This window comes from Anoplolepis gracilipes, unplaced genomic scaffold, assembly GCF_047496725.1.
Source record: "Anoplolepis gracilipes unplaced genomic scaffold, ASM4749672v1 Contig22, whole genome shotgun sequence".
Taxonomy (NCBI): Eukaryota; Metazoa; Arthropoda; class Insecta; order Hymenoptera; family Formicidae; genus Anoplolepis; species Anoplolepis gracilipes.
The window spans coordinates 118185-138735 of record NW_027328675.1 but is presented as its reverse complement, the minus strand read 5'-3'; the positions used below and the strand labels follow the sequence as shown (position 1 = coordinate 138735).

The window sequence follows — 20551 nt, the reverse complement described above, 5'->3', positions numbered from 1 at the left end:
TAATAATAATAATAATAATAGTTGTAAAAATTGTTTTGTTTTTTTAATTACTTATTGTTAATGTAAATTTTTGTATGATAATCTTTGTGTGTATCAGTGCGCACTAGTGCAATCCAACCGAATTTGCTATATATAAATAGCACATAAGCATTCAATACACATAAACAATTTTCCCGTTCTTTAAACACTAAAACAATTAAAATTAGATTTAATTTCAATTATAGATTAATTAGATTAATTAGATTATATTTTACTTTAATTAATATTAATTTTAATTGTACGTGAGAATTTTATATTTATTATATTGTATAATCTCTTTTGTAAATATAGTTATAATTTAGTAAAATTAGATAGATAAATAGAGAGAGCGCAGTAGAATATATAATAGTAAAATATATTATAAAAATTATTAATAAAAATATTGTAATAAATTTTTAATTTTTTGCATTTTATCTTAATTTAAATAAAAAAAAATAATCTAGAGGATAACCCTTTAAATATATTTAAATGTCCCATTTTTATAAATGGTCTAAAGCAGCAGATTCTGCTCGGTTTCTGCTGCCAATCTGCCGTCAGATTACGCGCGCGCAGATCTTGCTCGATTTTTGGTAACAATTTGAAATCAAATCATGTTAGCAGATCTTGCTCGGTTTCTGCTGCCAATTTGACGTCAAATTACGCGCGCGCAGATCTTGCTCGATTTTTGGTGACAATCTGACATCAAATCTGTGTTATGCATATCTTATCTTAATTTAAATTATGCATATCTTATCCTCTTTTTGCTATCAATTTGCTCTTATAATTTTGTACAAATTCTGCTCGGTTTCTGCTACTAATTTGTTATCAATTATGTCAGCAGGTTTTATAATTTTTCTGCTGACATTCTGTTATCAGTGTCTGATATAACAGGTTCTGTATTAAATCTGCAATCTTTCTGCCGACAAAAATTTATAACAGACGTCTGTTAGAACAGATTTTGCTATCTGGGAAGGTAAGTTAATCGAAAAATGAATATTTTACGAGATATCTTGTATTTTACGTCAAAATACTGCAACTTTGAATCTTTATAACTCGGAAAGTATTTAATAGAAAAATATTTTATTGTAGCGTTTTGGAAAGCTTTTGAGGTAAGTTATAAGAATATGTTTCTGGATCGGGATCTCTCGGCGATTTCCGCCAATCCGGGCTGCGACCACCTGTCGGTTGCAAGGTTAAGTTGGGTGTGCGACCCCTCTGACGACGCACCACCTTGATGTGGTGGAGGGGGCTCACCTGGAGGGAGATCCCGATGTGGTTGTCGAGTCTTAAGATCCACAACCCCCGGGTGATCCCAAAGGGTGCTAAGAGTACGTCGAAGATGATGGATGCCAAAGCAAAATCGAAAGACATGCTCGGGATCGGATACCGAGCAATCGACGTCTTCATAGGGAGTGTCATTAGACAGAGAGCGATAACCATCCTTACCTACACCGTAGGGCGCCTCCTCCAGGCGATCTACATCCTTCCTACGTAGTGCGCCTCTTTCAGGGCGACTCTACGTCCCTTCTAGCAGTGCGCCTCCTTCAGGGCCGGACTACCTCTATCTACGTCGCACGCCTCTCTCAGGGCGAACGACTCTTATCTCCGAGGAGCGCCTCTTTCAGGGCATTCCGCTTCCTAGCGTGCAGCGCGCCTCTCTCAGGGCGATCTGCCTTCTCTCAGTCCACGAACCGTGCCTCTCTCAGGGCGTCTCTCACCATTCCTCTGATCGCTCTTCTCGGTCTAAAATATAAAATAAATATTACATTAAAGTAAACTCATTAAGGCTCACCCTGTCCCCGCAACCCGTCAGATAAGGTCAACTCGTTTAGCAATTTACGTTAACGCCTATATGTTTTTTTTTTTTCTTTTTTCTTTCTTTTTTCTTTTTCATCACTCGCGTTACTATTGCTAACCCCTGTCTATATCCCTCCGCGTATTCAACTATGGCGTTGATTATAATTTCGCTTACCTCTTTAGCTGCGTCATGGGTAGGTCACGTCGAGCAGGGCGTGCTCATCAATTGAAGCGCCTCATCCGGTCATTATACCAAGGCGGCTCCTATCTAACGGTCCGAACGGCTGCGTCTCTACCAGATAGTCAGAGCCCAGCATCCGTCGGGTACTTCACATACCCTCCATCGGGAAACCATACATCGGAGTCGTCAGCTCCTGACCCGTTCCACGACGCTGTCACTCCACCGGCATCCAGTAGCGGGGCCATCGCTTCCTCACATAGGCCCTTACTGCCTATCGAATACCGTCCGTGGCCCGTACCCCCGCCGTTGATAGACTTCGGGATTACGCAACCGAGGATCATTTCCTTCCGGCCTTTCTTCGGGCGAGTATGCATCCTGCCGGCCGCTGAAGCACCTATCAATTCGCCTCCCGATACTCGTCCGTGATTTAGTTGTCTAATCGTCTTGTAAAATATAATAAATTATCACTGTACATATATGTTTAGTATAAAATAATGATAAATACATAAAAATTAGTATACGTAAACAATCTGTACTCATTGTCTACTCACTTCACATCCTCCCCATTACCCATTATTCCCGACCGCTAGCTTTCGGTGCACCGCTACGCTGATCGTGACAGGTTTACCGCTCGGCCACCGCGATCCGCGTACACCAACCACCGCAACTGCACCTCGCTCGCGATCCAGGACGTAACAAAGACAACTTTAGAATTTTGCTATTCAATAGATCACAATTTTGCACCTGTAAGGGTACAACTTTAACTAGTTTATTTTATGCAGTATTCCCTGTAGATCTTATAACCAAAATTTCGTAAACTCACCCCTAATCGGTTACCAAATATTTTTATTTGCTTATAAGACGTCAGCCATCTTGTTCTTACTGGTTCATCCTGAGAAGACCAGACTAATTTCATTATAAAAGACTTGAACTGGTGATAATCTGTCCTTAATCTCGCCTCTCCAAATCAGTCCCTATAATAATTAATTAAATGAATTAATTATAAGAGTTATAAAATTTCTTAAATAATAAGTTAGGATAATTCTTAACAGTCATTACTAAATAATAAAGACAAAATCCTACTTTAAAGCCACTCTATATACACATCTTATATACCGGGTGTCTAAGAATCATTGATTTTATAGAAATTTAAAATTTCAATATCTACAATATACTCAATACGTACACACAACAAACATAAAATTTTTATCTCTATCTCTCTATATTGGCCTCAAATAAATTGATAATTAATGAAACCACAAGTAACCGACGCTGAAATACAACAGAATACTTCCCAAGAACCTGACACTATACTAGAAATATTAATACAATTTTTGGAAGAAAATAAAGAAAACATTATTTATAATTTAGACGATATTATTATTGAGCTTATGAACTAAGCCTCAATTGTAGTAGTTCCTGATCAGTAAAAGAAAATCTCCTGATTATCAAAAAGGTCAAGACTTAGCTCTCGGCGACTCCCTGAGTATAGCCGGTTTAAACAGGTTGCCCTAAAAAACTAAATAGAGAGCAACCCTGGTATTGACACTTAGGTGGACGATAACAGTGGATCGCGAGACTACACTCGGCAACCCGGGGCCTAGGCGCTAACCGATGATAGCACAGCCAACTTTTCTATGTGCGCATGCGCTCAACTCACAGCAGTTGATCATGACCGACTTTTCGTGACTTGACCTACTTACGAACATGTGACATACATATACAGAGTGTCCCATAAAGATTGAATCAACGTTCGTGAACAGGTAAAGCGCATTAAACTGAACAGAAAAGTTCTTTACTATTTTACAATTTTCGCAATATTTATTGAAATATTAATTAAAAAAGATTGGCGAATAAGCGCGCGCTTTTCGCAGGTAGACCATGGACCGTACTCTCTAGGCATTGCAGCGGCGAGTGTCACGCGGATTGCATGGCAACGAAAAACAATCATACTTAGACATGATAGGATATTTAAAGAAAAATAATTCGAACAGCTTAAGGTTTATTAGTAAAATATATATATATATATATATATATATATATATATATATATATATATATATATATACACATATATGTATACGACATATTTACTTATGAAACAATTAAACATGATAGGATATTTAAAGAAAAATAATTCGAACAGCTTAAGGCTTATTGGTAAAATATTATTATATGCTATGATCTTTATGAATATAATTTATTTATATAAGTCTATATGAACTTAATAATTTAAGTGTGTATGTTGCATCATTCCAAATAATAAATTAATTGAAACAAAACACGCTTTTTTTTAATTGAACAAATTTGAAGTATTTTTTCAAATAATGGTTATTTTTTCATTAAACAATATGATTTAATGCAACAAAACAATCAAATTTCTATTTAATAAAATTTTGTTCCTTCTAAACGAATGTTATTTCAATGAAATAAATATAAGTCAAACAAATACATATTTTAAATTCAAAGAAACGTCTCTCTCTGTGTATATTTTCAGCACGAATGGTGGCAAAATGGATTGCCTACACTGAATTACGATAACTGTCAAAATAATAATTTTTATATTACAATGATTAATAATTTTGGCAACAAAGAAATTCAATATACAATATTCCGATGGTATATAAGTAGATTTCAAGACTGTCGTCATAACAACCTTTATATCACAATGATTTTGACAGTTTGGTAGTTTTGACGACAAAGTAACAAATATATTACTGTTGACAATAAACCCATTTATATTAATCATCAAAAGATATATTCTGTTATATAATAACAAAAATAATAGTATACGAATAATAATATTACGTATACATAAGAAAAATTAGATTTTCAATATTTTAACAGTATATAGGTAGATTTCACGACTGTCGTCAGAGCTGCCTCAATACCGCAATACTTTTGACGACGGTCGTCAAAACTACCCTTTTATATAAAAAAGTGTCATGGAAACTGCCCCTGGACATACATATATATATATATATATATATGTACAGGATGGACCATTTTAATCCATCCAATCGAATATCTCGAAAACCAAGTTCGGGAGAGAAAAATGTTTCAAACAAGATTTGTATGGTTTCGAGGGGACCATAAGATGGTACCATTGGTTTGACCTTGAAATGTCATTTGAAGGTCACGTGAAGGTCACTTCAAGTTTTTTAAATGGAACACCCTATATATTTTTACGTATTCTTATAGCTCATCTCGAGAGCTAAACACTTATGGCAAAGTATTTTTCATTAAGTATTTTTTGAGTTATAAGGCTTCAAAGTTGCAGTATTTTGACATAAAATACAAGATATCTCATAAAATATTCATTTTTTGATTATCTTACTCTAATACTTTTATGCACAGAATAATGAGACGAATCAATTGATATAATTAAAACACATAATTATGTTAAAGTAAAAATCTGAATTTGCAACTAACAGTTACACATTTTTACTTTAACATAATTATGTGTTTTCTTTACACCAATTGATTCGTCTCATTATTCTGTGCATAAAAGTATTAAAGTAAGATAATCAAAAAATGAATATTTTACGAGATATTTTGTATTTTATGTCAAAATACTGCAACTTTGAAGCCTTATAACTCAAAAAATACTTAATGAAAAATACTTAGTCATAAGTGTTTTGGAAAGCTCTCGAGATGAGCTACAAGAATATGTAAAAATATATAGAGTGTTCCATTTAAAAAACTTGAAGTGACCTTCACGTGACCTTTAAATGACATTTCAAGGTCAAACCAATGGTATCATCTTATGGTCCCTTCGAAACCATACAACTTTTGTCTGAAACATTTTTCTCTCCCAGACTTGGTTTTCGAGATATTCGACTGGATGGATTAAAATGGTCCACCCTGTATATATATATATATATATATATATATATACATTATTATATTTTAGTTACTTTTTTTATTATTTCTTTATACTTAATATTATTATTTTATTTTAATATATAAAATGTTATTTTTATAAATATATAAAAATGTAATTTTAGAAAGTAAGGATTTGTTTTATGTATTTATAAAATAAATTGTTTAATTTAAAAAATCACATTTTTATATATTTGTAAAAATAACGTTTTACAATGCATATTAAAATAAAATAATATTAAGTGCAATAAAATAATAAAATAAAATAACTATAATAATCAGTAACAGTCTTAAATATTATAATATAATATAAAATAAAATTAAACTCTTATTAAATGTTAATAAATTTATTATATTTTAATATATTATATATAATTTTTATTTTTTACATATATTTTGTTTATTAAATATAATTTACTTTTATTATATATTATAAAAAATTTTTCATAATATTTTTAAAAACATTTTATTTACATTAAAAAAATTAAAAATTATCGGTCCGCGACCTCTTCCTCTTCCTACTTCTCTTCTCTCATTTCTCTTCTATGCGCAGACCATTTATATCTATAAAACATAGAGAGAAACATATATATTATAGCTTGATAAAGATAAAGATATAATTATATATTTACACACATATACACACACACACACACACATATGTAAAATAAACATATTATATATTAATATTAATATATATGTAGATTTGTTACATCCGCGATACAACCCTGCGATATATCGAAGCGCGCCGCGTCTCGCAAACAATATAATATATATAATTTTTAAATGATATATATTACAATCAATATTTACATTTATTTATTTCTACAGTATAGCTATTCTATGAACTAATTTTCTAGGAATTCTAAAGAATGCAAACAGGAAGATGCATTTTTGTAATAATAATACATATATTTGTAATAATAATTGACAGATTGCATTTTATTACAAAAAAAATATACTTTGAAAAAAAAGTTTACTCATCGGGACTCGAACCAGCAACATTGTTAACACGAGTCTGACGCTCTGCCGTTACGCTACGCGCTCTTCGAAAATACGGATTATTCCATAGGTAGATAAAACGCTTGGAATTTTTTAATTTCGATTTTCTCGCGACCGCTTGAGAACTGCATCTTCCTTTACCCAAAACCCCTTCACATGATGACCTATCGATACAATAAGTTTCATTGAAATCGATAGGTATCACGTCGTAAGGTCCCCATAGTAAGTGATGACAGAAGAGCGATCATCGCGGGGAGATGAGATAATATATAAGAGAATTAAGTTGAGATAGAATAAGAAAGATTTTGATTCTAAAGTGTATCTTTTTATGAATTACTGTATTAATTATTTGCACAAGGTTAGTTGGCTTTTTTAGAAAGTATCAATTATAATTGCTTGTGCACGAGTTGAGTGTAGAAGTTTGAAAGTGAAAACGAGATATAAAGATGGATCCGCGGATGCAACACAATTATTTATTTATAATACTATTATTTATTTATAATAAATCACAAATGAACTTAAAAATAAGTCATTTTCTACAAGTAATCTATAATAAAAAATAAAAAGTAAAAGATAATAAAGGTACATTAAAAAAACAATAAGGGAGAATTTTAGTTTAAAATTATTTATTATATATATATATATATATATTAACATTATATATATGTATATGTATATGTATATATATATATATATATATATATATATATATATATACATGTATACTTTATTATACGTAAAAAAATATTGTATATAATATAAACTTAAAAATTATAAAAAATGAAATTGGTTCTTCCTCCGCCTCTTTCTCTCATTTCTCCACTTCCTCTTCCCCTTCCTCTCATTCCGCCATTTCTTCTTCCCCTTCCTCCTCTACCTCTTTCTCTTCCTTCTCTTCTCATCATTCGTCCTCCTCTTCTTATTATTTGTCCTCTTTCCCTTCCTTCTTCTCTTTCTCTATTCAAATCATACGCTTTTCTGCGTGCTGACCACTTATATCTATAAAACATAACAAACAAATATATTAAAAAGAGAAATATTAGTATGTGTATAAATCTGAAGCTCATTCATATAATTATTTAAAAAATCTTGAAAGATATGTATTCAGATATATATGTATATATACATATATATACATATATATATATATGTATATATATATATAATTCGAAATTTAATAAATATACCTCGCATCACGTTCGGCGCGTCTTACGCCAGCCCGATGTTGGCTGTTGTTTTGCTGCTGCTGATGCTGTTCCGGTTCTTCCGGCTCCTGTCCTTGTGATTGACTGTTGCAATAAATTTGAAAAAAATTATTAATAAACATAAATAATACATAAATAAATATAAATATATATATATTTATTTATTTATTTATTTATTTAAAAATAAGATAACCATTTTTGCAAAGTTTTATAAAGTATACCCAATTTTTTGGGGATCTCTGATCAACAGCGTTAGACATGGCTATGATTGTAGAGCATCAAAAGAAAATTAAAAAGTTCTATGAGCATAATTTTGTAAAATGAATCTCCTGAGTTCTAGAACTGTCTAAAGTTCGTTATTATGACTATTTACCACTGATCTCGCTCAATTTCTCTGCATTAGTTAAACAATTAAAATCTATTGTTTTGTACTTTGTAACTACGTCTCTTAATCGATTAATATATGTATAATTCATAACTATTCACTCGGGGCGAAAACTGGGCATAGTTTTTACTATAAATTATACTATTAATATTTTTATTTTCAAGTAAAAAATATATTCATATATATATATTTTATATATATAAATATAGATAAAAAATAAATAATATTTAAAATATAATTATAGCATAAATACCTTTCTTCGATATCGTCTGCCTCGTCATCGGCGCTATATTCATTTAATAAGATTTTTAATTCCTTTTTTCTTTTTTTTATTTTTTCCTCCCTTTCCATCAAATCTTCTAATTTTCTTTTAATATCCTTCTTATCCATTCTATAATTAAAAACACTTATTATAATTCTACTAGTATTTGTATAACTTATTTGTACATATACATACATATACATACATATGTATTGTATTATGAAACGCTGATAATAAAGCTACTGTTATATAAGTTTGTATAAGAATTCTTTTATGAAAAGAAGGTTTGATTGATTGGAATACGTTCTCGAGATAGAGTTAATAATCTGGTTAATGATCTGGTGTTATTAATCAATATGTAAAAATGTAGAAAAGTTGAAAAAACTAAATGTAATTCATGTAACATTATTCCACATTAAAATATAAAATTATACACATATTTTAACTTGAGAAAACTATAATATTAGATAATATATAAAATATTAAACATCTCTTGAATATACAAAACTGAAAATGTGTTTTTCATTTTTAACCTTTGTGACGTTTAAACTTCGTACATTAGATTAAAATAAAATTATAAAACTACTATATTCTGAGAAAGATGAAACCCGTTATTAAAATTTTGTTCAACAAAATTTTTTGCATATATATATTGTTTTCTTTTTTCGAAAATTATTCGGGAATCATTCATGTCGTCAGACTGATATTTTATTTATAATGATTTAAGCATATACAAAAATAATGTAAGACTAAAAAGATTTCATAGAACTTTTAATTAATATATTCTATATATGAACAAATATGTAAGAAACAATATATGATTTGAGAATGTTAAGTGTTAATATTATCTGTTAATTGATATCTGTTTCTTAATATTCAATGTGTATTATATTTTAATTAATTTTTTCTTCTTTATAAAGAAAGAATAATTTAATTGCTTTTGAAAATGAAAAACTTGATAATTAAAAAAGTATTTGATTTGAAGACGGTTGCAACATTATCGCTCAAAGAATATCAAAAATAAAAATGTCAACAGATATAGAGATTATTTGCATTTATAAATGTGTGCGAGTGTGTTTGTGCGTGTATATATAAATATTAATAAATATATAACAAACATTATATAAGTATATAATGATGTATTACTAAATTAATAATGAATATTACTTACTTAACTTCTGTCAATTTTTTTTCTAAATTTTCGCTGTCGATACTGCTTCACGGTCTCGGACAGACTGATATAACTCGTCTCACAGGCAGAGTATTTAAAGGCAATGTATTAAAATTGTTTTGATTGCTAAGTCGCTAGACACAAAAGAGTGACAGGTACACAGCGCAATGATCTATCATCAAAGAGTTCCGAAATTTTGTCCGAAAGCCGATAAATTCTTAGGACTGATGCTTATATCTTTCCGAGCCGCGACTCGCCGAGTATGAAAGCGAAACAGAGTAAAAAGCGGCGACAGAAAAAGAGATCATATCAAAGGGTTCCAAACTTTCTTACAATAGACTTTTCCCATCCATAACAATCCGAACATATAGAAATTTTACATAAATAAATTATACATATTGTTACGTCAAGCGGGGTCGCGGCTCCTAAGAGTGGTCGGACCCTTCGCCTGACCGATTGCGTATTTCAGAAGCTAAGCTTCTGAGGATTCCCCGCGACTAGGCTTATCCGGATGATGGATGTTTTCCCTTACCAAAGGTGAAGTAATAGGGATATGGCGGTGGTGTTACTGTGTATATAATGTTGCGGCAGTATCAAACGAAAAGGGAAATGGCGATTACCGACTAAGGGAAGTCGTGTGATGTGAACTCCTCGGGAATGGTTCCGCTAACGAATAGTAATAGATGTTTCTATTTCTCAAACCTCTGAGGAAGTCAGCGTAAGTGTTAATAAAAATAAAAAAGTGGTAATAAAAAACTAAATTAATGATAAAACATCGTGTAATAAAGGCGTAAGACATGTGTGAACATAAAATCAGTGATCGTATTCGCATGATTAAAAGGGTCACTGCCTCAGAACCGCTGTACATATTTATCGCATGTTAGTTGTATAAAATTACATATATATAATACGATCCAACTTATTTCGTCTTTTTTTTTTTTTTTTTTTTTTATTTATAATTCATTTATTTAATTCATATATTATGCTGAAGAGGATTCAAAACATGAATCGAAACGTTCAAATTTTTATTGTAATTTCCGTCATTCTATAGAATGTTACTAATGTACTTATTGTCAATACAAGTGCGACATATCATCTATATATAACAAACTTACAATTTTATATTCACATCTCCTCGCTCCTATTGCCTCTTTATTATTTACTTATTTATTAATCGGAGCTCTTTATATAATTTTATTAATCTATTATTATCGGTTGTTCCGCGGAACCCCAGTGCTCGGGGGTGGACACCCGTAATTTAGGTATAATATTTCGTCACGTATTTGGAGGTAGCGGGTCTTCCTCGGATCTCCCGGTACGTAATTCGCGGGCGGCAGAGGGGGGAACAGTAGCTGCGTGTCCAACGGTATCAGTTTGCGCGGCCACGGAAAATATCCCATAGACTTTGTGCGGATGTCCATCCTCGGAGATTTGACCTGTTTTGTTCGTAACGCCAGGTTAAAGTACGCCTCGTATTCTAAGTCAAAATATAGACGATCCGTCCCGAGGAATTCACTATCTGCTTCACTGACGGGGGCGTATTTGTATTCGTAATATAAGCGTCGCGCGTGGAATTTGTGTCCGCCTCTTCTTATTTTTGGCATCTACAAAAAGATCAAATTAGTTTCGCGTGTTCGCTGGTTCGACCATTGGTTTTGAGATAGGGAGGTGGCATGTGCAGAATATTAGCACGATGCTATCAGGAGAAGATATAAGTTTGGTCTTAGGGTAGGAGTGCCGTATGTGCAGAGTATTAGCACGATATCGGCTGGGTAGGGGTAGTAACGAGCGTGCAATTGTTTGCACCGCTACGTCGCTGGTTTGGTTAATGGTCGAAACCAAGTCTGTTGAGGGTCGGATTGAAATTTAATATGACGCCGAACGTAAAAAATGCGGACTGGATTCAAGTACGTTTTGATATTAATGCACAATGAGATTTCGTAAATATATGTATAAGTAGTGTTATAGTGGGGATTCTAAGCCATGGGGCGCTGAGGGGGGTGCGGGGGCGGGGGTATCTGGGAGGCGCGAGGGGTCTGATGTTAGGGAAAGGGGGTGGGGGTGGGGGGGAAGGGTCCTACACACGTTCGAAAGTAGATGTTTATCTTTGCGGTTGATTTTATAGCCGGGGGCATTTTAGAAGTCATAAAATTGTTTTTTTTTCTAGTTTTATGATCATTTTATGGTCATTATATCATTAGGATTTTAAGCGCCGACGTTCGGCAGCTTTGTACCCTTGCGGAAAATCTCCCATAAAACTGGAGCAAAACATCTTCCATAATTTTTAGGGAAAGAACTGCAACTGCAAGGTGTTTATCTTTGTGGTTGATTTATAGCCGGGGGACATTTTAGAAACCATAAAAGTGTTTTTTTTCTTTTTTTTCTAATTTTTATGATCATTTTATGACCATTAGAATATTATGGAAAAAGAGATTTTAAGCGCCGACGTTCGGCAGCTTTGTATCCTCGCGGAAAATCTTCCATAAAACTGGAGCAAAACATCTTCCGAAATTTTTAGGGAAAGAACTGCAACTGCAAGATGTTTATCTTTGTGGTTGATTTATAGCCGGGGGACATTTTAGAAGGGATAAAAGTCGTGGGAAAACAATAGAAATTTTGGCCGACGCTGCGACGAACATGTCAGGAACGTTTTTATAGATGCAAAAGCGTTGACGTTCGGTAGGATGTGTTAAGACAGCATTAGGCGAAATATAAGAAGAATGAGAGCCCCATCAAACCATAGTACGATTTGAAAGGGCATAGAGGAAGCTGTGGAAAAAAAAAAAATTGAGTGGTTACTGTCAGGCATTAGAATTGTTAGTGACAGTGAATAGTGAATAAATGGAAAATATTAATTTCGAAGCGATAATAGACGAGTCGTCAGACGAAGAGCATGCGTTGTCGGACGATAGTAATTATATTAGTGATTGCAGTAATACCGATTTTGACGACAACGTAGTAGAAAATGAACAACTCCGTGCGCAAAATCAACGTAAGATTTACGCCATACACTTTTATTATTCAACGGGTGGTGCTCTAGCTCTCTGTGCTTCGTGTATGGACACCTTTCGAGATGACATCGGATTAATATACGAAATACGGAGACATAAAGTTACATCGCCCGATGAGGTGGATATGCGATGGTGCAGTAGCTGTCAAATTTTATTACATATAATAATGTCGCGTAATATGTGTTATGTTTGCACACAAAAATAGAGAGAGAAAAATGGAAAACGTGCAGCAGAAAGAACGCGACTTGTTGGAGCGTTCCCACTAAGTCACCACATTGGGTGAATATTTTGGATGGCTGCAGCATTGCGAGGAGTTTATCGAAGAGCTTGAAGAACGCAGCCGTGTCAAGCGTCCGCGACTCTCAATCGGAAATAGACAATCTTTGGTGACAAGAATTGCGCGACTCGAGGGTGCAAAAACTCGATTGCAGAGACAGTTTATACCCAGTGGTGGTGATTATAGTAGTGAAAATAACTCGGAGAGACTCATATGGCGAGAGATTGATACGGCGTTTGAGAGCCGCATCTTGACTGGTGCGGTTATAAATTATAATCACATCGAACCTCGTCAATTTTTGGAAGATGCGAGTGACATTGTGCTCGAGCACGTGCGAGACGTTATGCAAAAACATAACAGTGTGAAAGTGAATACAGTGTTTAACGGCGAGTTTGTGGCGGGCGATAAGCATGCCAATAAATCAATCAATACGAGAAACTGTGAACTCTTACATACATCCAATTTACGCGAGTGGTATGAGCGGCGAGTCGTCGAGCCAATCCTTGCATCGCTCGAAGAATTTCAGGAACGCGATAGCGGATGGGCATTATCGCGTATACTAAATTTGACTGTAAATATAAATAAATATAATCCTATGCGCGCCGGATGTTACGTGCAATTATCGCGAAAGATAATAATGAAACGAGCAGTGGTTAACGTGCAATCTAAAGACAATGCATGTTTTGCGTGGGCGGTAGTGGCTGCTCTGTATCCAGCTGAAAGATGCACACACCGACAATCATCGTACCCGCATTATACAACAGTACTAAATCTCCAAGATATTGAGTTTCCAGTCACTTTTAATCAAATTAAAAAATTTGAAATTTATAATGACATTTCAATCAACGTGTACAGTTTTGAAAACGAAAACATTGTCCCTATTCACCTTACGGAGCAAAAGAGAGACAAGCATATCAACTTGCTCTACGTGCAAGATGCGCAAGATATCGGACATTTTGCATAAATCAAGAATCTATCTAGACTTGTTAGTATGCAACTCAGCAAACACAAGACTAAAAAATATATCTGCGATCGGTATGTATATTTAATAAAACTGTCTAAAAATATTTAAAACAAGGATATAAAAATTTTAACTTTTATTTTACAGATGCATGCACTATTTTCACTCGGTCGAGAAATTGCAATCACATACAGTAGACTGTGGAAAGATGAACGACTGCGCTATCCGATTACCGAGCGATAAGGATAAGTGGCTCGCATTTATCAACTACAACAGGAAGGAGCGACTACCTTTCGTCGTGTACGCCGACCTGGAGTGCGTTTTGGTGAAAAAAGAAGAAAATTTTTATCAACATCACCAAGTATTTAGTATGGCTTATTATGTACATTGCTCGTACGATAATTCGTTATCCGCGTATCATTCTCGTCGCGAAGCCAATTGCGTTGCATGGTTCACCGACGAACTTAAAAATTTGGCGCAACGTGTAGAAAATATTTTAACAACCAATGTCCCCATGGTAAATTTAACGCAAAATGAATGGAAAGAATTTCGAAGTGCGACTCAGTGTCATATATGTGAGAAACCATTCGTAGAAGATGATACGCGCGTACGCGATCATTGTCATTTGACCGGGCGGTACAGAGGTCCCGCGCATTCAAATTGCAATCTAAATTACAAAGAATCTTTTTGCATTCCAATAGTATTTCACAATTTATGTGGTTATGATTCTCACTTTATAATCGAGGAAATAGCCACAGCGTTCGAAGGGGGAATCGATTTACTTCCGATAACAAAAGAAAAATATATTTCATTTACAAAACATGTTAAAGGTACGAAAGACAAACCGGGAAATCACATTAAATTACGTTTCATAGATTCATATAAATTTCTCACAACAAGTCTCGACAAATTGGCGTCTTTTCTGAGCAAGGATAAACTCAAAATTTTACAATCGGAATATAAAAATTTATCCGCCGAAGATTTCAATTTATTAACAAGAAAAGGTGTCTTCCCGTACGAGTACATTGACTGCGTAGATAAATTGCAAGATGCGTGTTTACCATCACGAGAATCATTTTACAGTTCCTTGACAGGTAACACAGTATCTGAGAGCGATTACGCGCACGCTGAGATTGTGTGGAAGCGATTCTCCATTCGAACGCTAGGCGAATATAGCGATCTGTATTTAAAAATCGATGTTTTGTTATTAGCAGACATTTTTGAAAATTTCCGAGAGTTGTATCAAGAGTTATGGGCTCGACCCCGCGTATTACTATACTCTTCCCGGTTACACGTGGGACGCCATGTTAAAGTATACGAAAATTATATTTGAATTACTCACAGACATTGACATGGTTATGTTTATCGAACGAGGTATACGCGGTGGTCTGAGTCAATGTTCCAACAGGTACGCGCGTGCTAATAACAAGTACATGCAGTCGTATGACTACTCAAAACCATCAACGTACTTGATGTATTTCGATGTTAATAATTTATACGGATGGGCAATGTGTCAACCATTGCCCTACGCCGATTTTCAGTGGGTCGATAATGTTTCCAATTTTGATGTATCATCGATCGCGCTCGATTCGTCTACAGGCTACATCCTCGAAGTCGATCTCGAGTATCCGCAGCATCTTCACGATTCGCACACTGACCTACCGTTTTGTCCGACACACGACAAACCACCCAGCAAGCGCGAGGGCAAGCTTCTCGCAACCGTATACGATAAGAAGCGTTACGTGATACACTACCGCAACCTGCAGCAATGTTCACGTCACGGTCTTCGTGTTACAAAAATTCATCGTATATTACAATTCACTCAATCTCCGTGGCTCCGTACTTATATAGAACTCAACACAAAATTTAGAACACTAGCAAAAAATGATTTTGAAAAAAATTTGTACAAACTAATGAATAATACAGTGTTTGGCAAAACGATGGAAAATGTGCGCAATCGCGTAGATGTTAAACTTTTAACAAAATGGGACGGAAGGTACGGCGTAGAGACATTGATTGCAAAACCAAATTTTCATAGCAGAAGCATTTTTTCGGAAAATCTAATCGCTGTAGAATTACGTAAACTCGAGGTGAAATTCTACAAACCAATTTACGTAGGTATGTGTATTCTCGATATATCCAAGACATGTTTGTACGAATTTCACCACGATTATATGGTACCAATGTATCGGGAGAGATGCAAAGTCATGTACACTGATACGGATAGTCTTATATATCACATTGAGTGCGACGATGTGTACGAGAATATGAAACGCGACATCAGCAGATTTGATACGAGCGACTATGCGATAGACAATGCGTACGGTATACCGCTCGTGAATAAAAAGGTACCGGGTCTAATGAAGGATGAAAACAACGGTACCATAATGATTGAATTTGTCGGGCTTAGAGCAAAAATGTATGCGTTGCGCGTGGATGGTAAGAAGGATTCGAAAAAGGTAAAAAGCGTCAAGAGTAACGTTGTTGCGAGAACGATAACGTTTGACGATTACACGCGGTGTTTGAACGAAGAGATTGAAATAACTCGTAGTCAATCGTGTATAAGATCAAAATTACACAAGGTATACACCATTCGCGAAACAAAAATTGCTCTAAGTCCATACGACGACAAGCGGTATATCGTACCTACAACTATTGATACGTTACCGTGGGGACATTATAAGATATCTTTATAAAATATAATGTGTGTGTGTGTGTGTGTGTGTGTGTGTGATTTTTTTTTCTTGTATGTATATTTCATATTTTATATATTGTAATGACTATTGGAAAGGATCTATTAATAAAGATTTTGTATATTTCAAATATTTCATATATTTTTTATATTGAATACATTGTATTTCTTATAAAATTAAATTACATGATCCTTATGTACCCAAGAATTGTGCGAGCTATCAAATCCCAACCATTTCACGTAAACCTCGTCACCCCTCCTGCGCAGTACTTTCTCCACGAGATACACATCTGGATAATTCGCGCGATGCAACTCGTGCTCGTAAAATGCTCCAGCGATAGATTTTTTGCGATAATCCTCGAGTAGATATGTTACGGGATTAGTATGTTGCACTTTAACAATCTTAAACACCTCGGTTGTCCAATTTGGCGTGTAACCCTTTTCGAAAAGTTTTTTGTATTTGCTAAAGCGTACCAGGTCACCTACTTTAAACTTTGCAGGAGCAGCAATTTTTATACTGTTGTATACAGTATTTAAAAGTCTATCAGCGATCGTGGGAGTAACATCGATAGGTCTCATATTGATAGTGCGATGTTTTCGCGCGTTATATTCTGCAACGAGTCGGGATAGCGCGTCGATCCACTTGTAAGTTCCGTTCAGCGTAAACATCTTCCACATGTCGTTCTTCAGCGTGCGATTGAATCGCTCGACGACAGACGCCTTCAATACCGAATATGTGGAATAGTGATTAATGTTATGTTTCCGTATAAGCCGTTGCACATCGGTATTGTAAAATTCCTTCCCGTTATCAGTTTGTATGTTTTTCGGGCATCTCTTGCTATCTCGAATTATTTTGGCGATTGCATCAGCCGTCTCCCTTCCACCTTTACTCTTGAGTGGTGCAGCCCATGCATACTTGCTCAACACATCGATGACGGTGAGTATGTAGTGGTAACCTTTGTTGAAACGAGAATACAGACGCATCTCGACGATGTCGGCTTGCCACAGATCATCGTAACCCCGCACTATGACGTGTCTTCGGGGAAAATTTTTTCTCGCTGGCGCATGCAGTTCGTTCACCAACTGTCGTCTCTCCAAACTATGTTGATTCTTTGCTTTGTCAGTTTTTCTCGATGTCCGTTTGTTGTTCACATTTTTTTCACTCATTTTCGTTTATCGCCTTTAATAGCCGTTCTTGACCTGTTCTTGACCTGTTCTGACCTGTTCTTGACCTGTTCTGACCTGTTCTTGACCTGTTCTGACCTGTTCTTGACCTGTTCTGACCTGTTCTTGACCTGTTCTGACCTGTTTTTTACCTGTTCTTGACCTGTTCTGACCTGTTCTTGACCTGTTCTGATCTGCTCTTGATTTGTTCTTGCGTTGTTCACCGCCGTCCTTCACCCATTCGAAAATCGTTCTTGACCCGTTCGCAGCCTTTTTCGCAGTCGTTTTTGACTCGTTCGTAGCCGCTTCTGACCCGTTCGTAGCCTCGTTCACAGACGTCTTTTGACCGATCGTAGGAGTTCTTGAGTTGTTTGTAACCTTGGGTGTAGCCGTTAAGAACGTGTTCGTAGCCTCGTTCACAGCCCTGCTTGAGATGCTGATAGCCTCGTTCGAAGCTGTTGCAGCTGCTGCTAGGTCGTTCACTGCCACTGCCACTGCCACTCATTGTAGTTTAGATAGCAGTTCGATAATTCTTCGTAGCTGTTCGATAATTGTTCGCAGCCGTTCTATAATCCTTTGTAGCTGTTCGATAACCGTTTGATAGCCGCTCCTAACCCGTTCACTGATGCTTATTTAGGTTTGATAGCTGTTTCTGAGTTAGCGTTAGCCGGGCGTTGAAGTTCGTTTAGCACAATCTGTATTGCTCGCACGTCCTTCTCAAGCGAAATCAGCTTCTCGTCTGATTCTTTCTGTTGATTCATTAATCTTTTAACGCAGGACTCCACGTACAGTTTGTTGACGGCATCGGTGTCAGCCTCTGGTTGCGCTACACGGCGAATCTTACGTGACCTTGCATCGAAGTCTGTAACGACGCGACACAAAGCGTTTTCGTGCACATAACTTTTTACCAATCTATCCCAAGAACCGTTTGTGCCGGTTGCATCATTTCTTGGATCGAATAATCCAAATTTGTTGATAGGCATTTTTTCTGATGCTTCGTAAAGTGTCACGCAACGCTGATCGACTGATTAGTTTTGTCGAGACACCATTTAATTTATAATAATTCCTGCTTCACAAAGTTCCTCGATGATCGACTGGATCTCGTTGTCGTGAGCGTTGTGACCAGCTTGGCGCGAAGCGTTGAGCAATCGTAGCCGATCCACTAGTTCGTTGGGATCGTCCCAGTGCACGTAATCAATCATATTGTTGGTTAGCGTCATAGCGCGAGGCATAGATATCTCCCCTCCAGATTTTGTATTTTTCGATTCGAGCGACATCAACGGTGCAATTATATGTTTGTACTTGTACCCCCTGTTACCCTTCAAATGGCCCTGCGCATCATAATCGCGTCTATGCGCGTTCGTCACCAATAATATGCTCTTGTATTTTTCCAAATCGTCCCCCCTCGTGTAAAGTTCGTCATCGGGAATTCTCTTGAAGATCAACTCGTACAATCCTGGCGTTCCAATGTACCGCACGTCGTCTATGATAATAGAGTCATCTTTGTTGATGTTGAATCGTTTGTTGCCGAGTCGCAGTTCATTCTTTCTGTCAAAATAGACTCCATACACATGATCAATCTCGTGATTTTTGTCGCCACTAAACAAAGCGCCTATGTACTTTTGCCCAAGTGGCCCAAAGTACTCCCGCAACGTTTCTTGAACTTCCGGCGTTTGTAACTTGTTTCGAACAAACGATGATTCGAGCATGTTGCCCGAGGTTTCGAAAACATCTTCGTTTACGCTTGTTGGTGCGGTTAACGGCGTAGAGGCTATCGACGGTTCATACAGTAAAACGTCCGATCGTTTCCTTTTTTTCGGTGTCGCATCTTCCTCTTCCTCTTTCTCTACCTCCTCATCTTTAGCCTCTTCCTTCTCATCCTCCTTTTATCGCTTGATTTTAATCTTTGCGCTACTCTCCGACTTATTTTTCACCGCGAACGAGTTGTCGACAATCTTTTGCAGCGGCTCGATAATAGGTTTAAAATGAGTCTTGACCGCGATATCGTCATCGATGTTACCGGTCTTCAAAGCGCGATGTTTCTTGCGGATCGATTCGCTCGTTTTCGCAATCTCCTTCGCCATCTTTTCACGCTCGCGAATATTATCGCTCCCAGCCATATCGATAGAGAGTGTTGAACGCTCGCGTTTCACCCCTCACGACAGAATGTAGGCAACGACTAATCATTTTGTGGTATCGCAAACACGTTAAATCCGTTTCTGTATCGCCCGTTTGTAAGCAAGCTATCCTTGTCTATCACGAGAAATCCATACTTTTGCTGCTAACAAGTACGACATAACTCACTGAAATCCTCGTATGACATGTCGGTATTTACGTGATCGTTGTACACGTGTTTCAAGTTGGTGCCATCCTGTTTAAACAAGATTAGCAGGTTCGCATTGTCGCGTAAAAGATGTTTTGGTATTCTCGCGTATGTCTGGCAGAGATAGAAGCAGTCGACGTTCGAGTGGCGTCCCATTGAGAAATATTCTCTTATCGTATTTTGTTTGTCGCACGCCACGTCATCGAAAACGAAAATCGAG

The 20551-nt window shown here is 35.9% G+C and overlaps 1 pseudogene; it reads left to right on the top strand.

Moving 5' to 3' along the window:
• The first annotated feature begins 13099 nt into the window (after window positions 1-13099).
• LOC140675947 (uncharacterized) lies at window positions 13100-14155 on the top strand (annotated as a pseudogene).
• The last annotated feature ends 6396 nt before the right edge of the window (window positions 14156-20551 follow it).